Source organism: Ornithodoros turicata, chromosome 2, assembly GCF_037126465.1.
Source record: "Ornithodoros turicata isolate Travis chromosome 2, ASM3712646v1, whole genome shotgun sequence".
Taxonomy (NCBI): domain Eukaryota; kingdom Metazoa; phylum Arthropoda; class Arachnida; order Ixodida; family Argasidae; genus Ornithodoros; species Ornithodoros turicata.
Window position 1 is genome coordinate 29,538,578 of NC_088202.1, and position 7,941 is coordinate 29,546,518.

Genomic DNA, 7,941 nt, shown 5'->3' on the forward strand with positions numbered 1-7,941 from the left:
GAGAAGCTCCGGTTCAAGTGCGAGAACTTGCTTGACTTCTGGGATATCCCGTGCATTTGGGAGCGAGGCTACTACTGCTTTGAGTGCAGCTATTACGAAGGGTATTATCTGCATAACCAGTGTGGATCCATCAAATGGGGTTATTTGCTGGCGGGCATCTCGGCGGCTGTCGTGTGAAGCTACAGCCTCTTTGTCTTGCATGCTTCTTTGCTTTGTATTCTGTTGCTCGGCGTTGTGTTGCTCAAGTTGAGTGCGCCTTTTACGTCTTGGGGCTGGCACAGGGTTTTTGGCCCTTTTCTTGGTGTCTTCTGTTTCCCACACGCTTGCCTTAGGCTTTGCAGCAGGGTGGGGCTGAGATCCACTTGTGTTAGCCTTTTGTATTTCGGGTTTCTTAGAGATGCGCGGAAGATTTGGGAAGTTTTCTTCTGACATATCTGGGGGTGCAGTCTCTGGTATATGGACCAACTCAGCATTCATGGTCCGGATTTCTTTTCTGGTTACTTTCTCTTCATACGCATTATGCTTGACTGACCTTGCAGCAATCTTTCGTTTGGGGCAGCCTCCGTATGTGCAGTGTGAGGCCCCTGGCAGTTAGCACATTTCTTTTCACGTTTAGTTGTACATTCTTTGTGTTGGTGGGGGCCGGCGCAGTACTTGCAACGTGTGTGCCCCCTACAGTTTCTAGCCAGGTGCCGAAACGTAGGCATTTAAAACATTGCGTAGGAGTAAAATACTCTTCAACTTGGTATGTGTGAAATCCAAGATGGATTTCTTCTGGCATCTTTATTTCTGATTTAAAAGTTATGATGACAGTGTGCGAATTTTGCACTTGCGAGTCACCATCTTCTGTCTCTTGATAGGACCGTTGTCGACGGACGTCAATAGCTCCGAGTGGGCGAAAGTATTCTAGCAACTGTTCGTCCGTATATTGATACCTCATTCCACTTATCTTTCCTATGTTCCTGGCATAGGAGTCTGGTACTCGTGTAGTAACTGCGATGCTAGCGACGCTAGTCAGAGCCAAGAGGGCTTTAGCTGCTGGGAGTGTGGCAACTGTTATCACAAGCTGCCATCAGTAGCGATCCTGTGCTTTTTTATTCGTTCTTGAGTTGCTTGTAGAACCTCTTTTGCTACCACATTAGGGTTTGCTTTTAGAAATGACTGCTCGGGGTTTACAGGCTTGAGAATCACGGGAATTCCCGCTTTACGGTTTTTCTTATGAACTACTGTGATGAAACCATCATCGTCCATGTTGTTTTCATTACTAGAGATGTCGCTTGCAATTGATGGGGCGCTGTCATTGCCATTGTCAATTTCATCGTCATCATCAACGCGAGGACGTTTCTGTTGAGTGCACTTACGTTCGTCCGGATGTTGAACTTTGCTGTGCTCGTTTGCATCCATAGCTTTCCCAGTTTGTTGTCGGCCTAAGCTTTTCCAAAACCATAAGGAATAACTGACACTGCCCGCAATGACTCTGGAGCCGGCGAAGCGTCCGCTTCCCTTGACGGTTGGCGAGGCGAAGGTGACCTAGACCAGCACTTTCCCTGTGTCACTGAAGTACGGGAAAAGATAAAGGTCTAACGAAAGGTGATTAACACTGTAACTTATGCAGGTTTACAGCAAATCTACAGAGCGAAGAATCGGCGTGGCCGTCCCACAGAACACTTCGTCGTTTTTTTGTTTTGGGGGACTTCTCAGCTCTGGTGACGCTAGACATTGCACAGGCATATGACAGCATTCAGCACCGCTTTCTGCTGCACAGGCTGTCTGCTGTTCGTATCCCTCCCTATATCCTCTCCTGGGTCAGGAATTTTCTCTCTGGAAGATCTTTCCAATGCTCGGACCGCCACCTCGTCTCTTCTCCTCATCAGCTGCTTAGAGGGGTGCCTCAAGGTTCTGTCCTTTCCCCACTGCTCTTTAACATACTCATGAGCTCCCTTCCCTTGGACGCGAATATTCTGACCATCACTCACGCAGATGACATCGCCTTTTTTGCCTCGGCCTCATCGCTGCATTTGTTGTACACGCTGACCCAGCAGTACATCGACACTGTTGTGGCTTGGACCACATCCGCTCATCTGAATATAAAGGTCCAGAAATGTGCGGTGCCCCTATTTCCGCCTGTGGGCTTCCGTGGTGTGCGAGGCAACGATCGCATCAACCAAGCTGAGTCTCTCAAGTATCTGGGTGTGTGGTATGATCACAGGAGGGATTGGGGCCGCCACATTGACCACATCAGCAGAAGAGCCTCCGCGGCACTGGGTACATCCAGCGATGCTCCAGCGTTCGTGTTGGTATGCGCAGGGATACCCTCCTTTGTCTATCGTTGCTAAGTCCGTCCCATCCTCAAATATGGCTGCGCCCTTTTCTCTCATCTCCCTGACTACCGGATAAGCAAGCTGCTCGTCTTAGAGAGGAAAGCGCTCCGCATGTGTCTCGGCCTCCCCAAGTATACTGCAAACGACGCCCTGTATCTTGAGGCGGGTGTGCTCCCACTGAAAGTCCGCTTTCATCTTTTAACAGTGGTCACTTTCCTCTCTCTGGCGCAGAGCTTTCTTGCTTCTCACCACATTGAATCGCTCAGAAATTTTGGGTTTCTGGACTAGCAGGCGGTGGCGCAGATCCAATATTCCCCAGTTGCTATTTGCCCAATCTCTCCTGTCGCCGCTGAACGTTTCGCTTGCCCATGTCCCCCAGCCGGTTGTGCCTCCCGCGCCAGCCTCTGTCCAGGTTCTCAGCATCTTTCATTCGGATGCCAAAACATGCCCCTCTCACTTATTTGAAAGCAGAGCTTGACACTCACATGTCTCAGTTTCCCAATCACCTGGTCATCGCCACGGACGCATCTGTCTCTTAGGAACGGGCGGGAGTTGGCATTGTCATTCCGCAGCTCGATTTGCACTGTCCCGTCCGCCTCCCTGACTACACACCGGTCTTTCACAGTGAGTTTCTGGCCATGCTCCTAGCGCTGGTGAGGGTTCACATCGCTTTCAAAATGGTGCTCCTTCTCTCTGACTCTCTTTCTGTGATTTCCTCCCTTGAGAGCCCTACAAGCCTTTGCTCGCCACCTTAGTTGCTTTTGCACCTAGCCACATCTCCCATCTCCTTGTCACCTGGATTCCTGGTCACCGCGGTCTCCCGCTCAACGAAGCCGCTACACCCTGGCTAATATGGCACTCTCTAGGCCAATCCTGGATGTCCTTCCTCCAATAGCTGGCATCGTCCGGGCGCGCTACAGACGTTTCCTTTCTCTCGTGCGGCGTCGCCCTCCACGTCCTGGCTATGAACACCTCTTATTCCGTTGGAATCCTGAACATTGTGGCTGCCGTGAGTCCGAAACTTCTGTAACGCGCGCTCGGTGCCTCTCCCTCACATTAAACTTCTATCTTCACCGTGCTGGCCTCGAATCGTCCACCTGCGTGCCCGCACTGCGGTCAAGACGAGACTGTCCATCACTTCTTTCTTGATTGCCCCTTCTATGTCATCATTCGTCGTCGCCTCCTCGTCCCCCCTCTTCTTCCTGTCGTTGCTCAGCTCTCCCTGACATATCTGCTATCCCCTGGAGCCTCCCATAACGGCGTTAGGGACCGCGCTGTTCTCCATAGTGTCATCTCATTCATCTCCAGCTCTAACCGATTCTAACTCTTTTTTAACATCCTGTTGACCGCACCTCAGTAGTCCTGGCCAATCTCATTAGCGGATAAGCGGCATCCCGCTTGAGGAGCAACAACAACAACAACAACAACGTCCAGGAATTCAAACTTAAGCACGTTTCCTGCGTTCAACATTTTTTCAAGTTTGTTCAAACAGCCAAGATCATCACAAAAGAAACGACACTTCTGATGCGGATATCAGAGCCGTATTCGCTGTTCTACCGCTCCGCTTCGGCTGGACGCTGCTTTGTTTACCTTTTTGGAGCGAGCACGTCTTCTCCAGCCAATCAAAGGCGTGCTTGAAACGTCACTCTTGCGTCATGCGCGGTGACCCCCCGCGCTTACAGAGCGTATACTATTCAGAAACTGCTATACACTGTTAATCTTAAAACACTCTTTTAGGTGTATTTCACACATACCACAACTTACTACTTTACAAATGTATATAAACACCCCTTTCGAGGCCTACACCCTCCCCAATATGGTGTAATTATACTCCTTTTTTTGTGTACACCCTAGGTACCATAACTTACTCCTTTCTGGTAGTAAGTGTACAACCCATGCCAAGTATACACCCTACTGACAAAGGTGTTTTCTGTGACAGATGGAAGACACAGTACACATGAACCTATTAAGCATTTTATATACAATGTCTGCGGTCAGAAAATAAAAGCTTCTGCTTACAAATGAGTGAAAAAGACTTGTAAGTCAGAAGACGGTGCACAGCTTTTCGTCATATAGCTCTTATAGCCATGAAATGACTGACAAACGCATCACAGAAAACAGTATTCTATTCTGCAGACAATCTTTTGAATACCATACATAAAATTATATTCAGTGCATATATACTGAGCTTTGAAAAGATTACAACTAAAATGTTATAAGTAAGAAGCATCTCAAAAACCGTGAAATAAGGGAACAAAATTCATCAGGTGAATCTTAAGAACTTCCTGCGGTATGGATTGCGCTACGTTAGTGCAACGGATAGTGCTAATAGCTGTCAAACTTCCCTTTTTAACCGCATGAACATCAGGTACTTGTTTTTTAATTGTACCTCACGATTCAAGAAATATGTACGACGACCCTGATAGAATAGAGAGTTTTAGCAGACCGTTGATAACGTGACTTGCGTCGAACCGTATCAACCGGAACCAATCAGTGGATAAGATTCTGAGTCACGCACAACTGCGATTGGTTCCGATAGGCACGATAACCTTATCAACGGTATACTAAAACTCACTAATATGAGATACGGCACGGTTTGGTGAATGAGGTAGAATACGATACGATGCCCCTTCGCTACTGAATGAAGAAGCATATGCACGGCAGTGTTGCCAGGTCACTTAGGCGGAAATTCAGGAAGTCGGCGTCAGAAAATTGAGTAGAATTCAGTATATGTACTAAAAACAAGGGCAAACGCTCTGACTAACGGCACCTAACTAGTGGGCAATATGATAAATAAACACGAACTATCACGATATACAGGGTGTCCCAGAAAACGTGTCATTGAATTCTAATAAAAAAACTACGCCACCTCGAATCATGCTGTCAACGGCATTTGTTCTTACTAGGTTTTTGCCACCTCCTGACGTGCATGTCATGTAACCTAAGTTTAATTATGTAAATTTTTGCTAAGTGAACTCGGAAATTTGCCAAGTAAAGGTCACTGATTTACCTTACCAACATGAAGACCGTGCCGAATTTACTCTAATTCATGATAATTGACAGTGATCTATCCTATTGGGAAAAATAGCCGAAAATCACGCTTCTCGGGGCACTTCAGTATAACGCGCGAGGACTTTTTGAGCGCAATCGCTGTCAGTCCAACGAAAAGGTTGGAAACCCAGCCCACAGAGTGATAGTAGAAAAAGTGACAGCTCTTGAAAGTGAGAAAGAGAAGGTATGGTCCCAGCCGATGCCGGACGCGATAAGCTATGTCTGTGTTACCTCTCTCTGCCGTGCCGGTGTGGGCTGGGTTTCCAACCTTCTTTCGTCGGACTGACAATGATTTCGCTGAAAAATTCGGCGAGCGCTATCCTGTGCGAGCTCCGTAGAGCATGATTTTCGGCTATTTTTTTCGATACGATAGCTCCTCAATTTTCCTGTCAATTATCCTGAATTTGAGTAAATTCAGCACGCTCTTCACATTGGTGGGGTAAAAAAGTGATCACTTGGCAAATTTCCGAGTTCAGTTCGCAAAAATTTACATAACTAAGCTTAGGTTACATAACATGCACATCAGGAGGTGGCAAAAACTTAGTAAGAAGAAATGCCGTTGACCACATGATTCTAGGTGGCGTAGTTTTTTTATTAAAATTCAATGACACGTTTTCTGGGACATACCCTTTATAGACGATAGAATAAGTAAGATATACTTGTAATTTGGTGTACACAGTAGAGACGTGCTTGCACACCTCCATTCCATCACGTACTCGCGCTCATAGATATTCGCAGTTAAGTTATAATAGTTCTTGTGGGGGCTATCAGTATCAGCTATAATAGGGGCTTATCAGTCCCTTCGTGTGCAGCAGTCCAGTGATAGTTCTGTGAGTGATAGTTCTGCTGTTCATGAGGTTCACCTAAGAAAATATCTGTTCCACGCACGCGCTCGAATGCGGCAAGCAGAGGAGGTTTACAAAGAAACTTCCTAACGACGGAAACATAAGCTCGTCGTAACTTATCTTCATGTTTGCTGTGTTACCGGGTGCCCTGTGGAATATGCATACTTCTGTAATGTATTTACTATAAATCGTTTTACTCGGGCAGCTGGTCGTTTTTTTAAAGGTGACTGCTTGCAGATGCCACATAACGCATAGACACCTCATTATGTCAAAATTACATGATTTTCCCGCTCGTACCCGGACTACGACGCAACCAGAAGTTCCAGCAAACGTGAATTGGAATTCACTATGTAAAACCACGCTTCAGGCAAAAAATTCAGTACATTTAAGCGCGTTTTGATCTTTTTTCAGTATTTCAGTAGAGTGAATCGAAGTCCAGTAGATCTACTGTAATTCCAGTAGACCTGGCAACACTGATGTACGGACGCGAGAGACCAGACAAACGTCGAACATTGTCAGGTCTCATCCACCCATGCCATTTCAAGCTTCCAACCTGACGTGGAAAAGGGAACCGTGCCGTCTGCGAAGTCCAATTTGGAAAAGTTTCACACGCAGGCGACGCGCATAAACACACAGGCATTGTATGAGGCACAGAGCAACACACTGTTTGATTACGAAAATACATACATTGAAAGTGGTATCCAGGTTGACACAATCACACAAAATATCCGTGCACACTGTCGGGAAGTGTTTCACACGCATACATGTTCCAGTGTCTCAAGGTATCGCACAAAGGACAGACAACGACTCGGTGCAGTCTACGTTTCGTCTAGTGATCGTGGTACGATGAATCTCGGTATATTTCAAGATACAGTTGAAGTGAGCGGCATGGAAGAAATCCAAGAAATCCAAGTCTGAAATGAGGTGTTCAATCACAGATTAGTCATGTTCGAACTGGTGGTGGTGGTGGTAGGGCTTGCCGTTGTCGGCCTCACGTATGTGGGCAACGTCACGACTGACGCCCTGGGGGAATGTGCGTCCTGGGCCGACTTCTAAGGGAACTGTGCCGACATATGTCTGAAAGCGTCTGAGGAAAACCCAGGAAAAACCCCAGACAGCACAGCCGGTTCGAACTGTAAGTTGGTTCACCAGCTTACCTTTCCACAAATCGAAGCCTACAAAATCGAGACTGAAATTAGCAGAATCAACATTGGCCACGAACTTATTTTTGTACATGCTTACATGGATGGGACGCAAGCGAAGACTGCAGTGGCTGCTCGACGGCAAATACAGGACAACAAGCCGTGGATAAATATACCTGCAGTGTAATCACACACTTAGTGAAAGCTGACAAACTACAAAAAAAAAACTCTCAGTTTACCCGTTACGACATCCTCCTTTGCATAGATTGGGAAGTTACCCGTCAAAAAGAACTCGTTACGAGTTAAGTTACCGTGTGCAAAATGCAACTAAGTTAATAACGAAGTTCCTCAGCCTGAAATGTAACTCGCAGTTACTGAGTTACTTAAAAAAGAACGAGTTACTTCCAAGTTACTTCGGACAGGAAATAACATTACGCAGGTGCAGCTCGTGTTAGCAGTTGAGTTAGACCTTGAGTTGCCTGCGGAGGAGTGCAACACGCTTAGATCGTTTTTGTTTATGTCCGAGAATAGACCTCTCCCTGTTTGTAAACATATGGCGACATAGTGTTCGACAGCGCCACA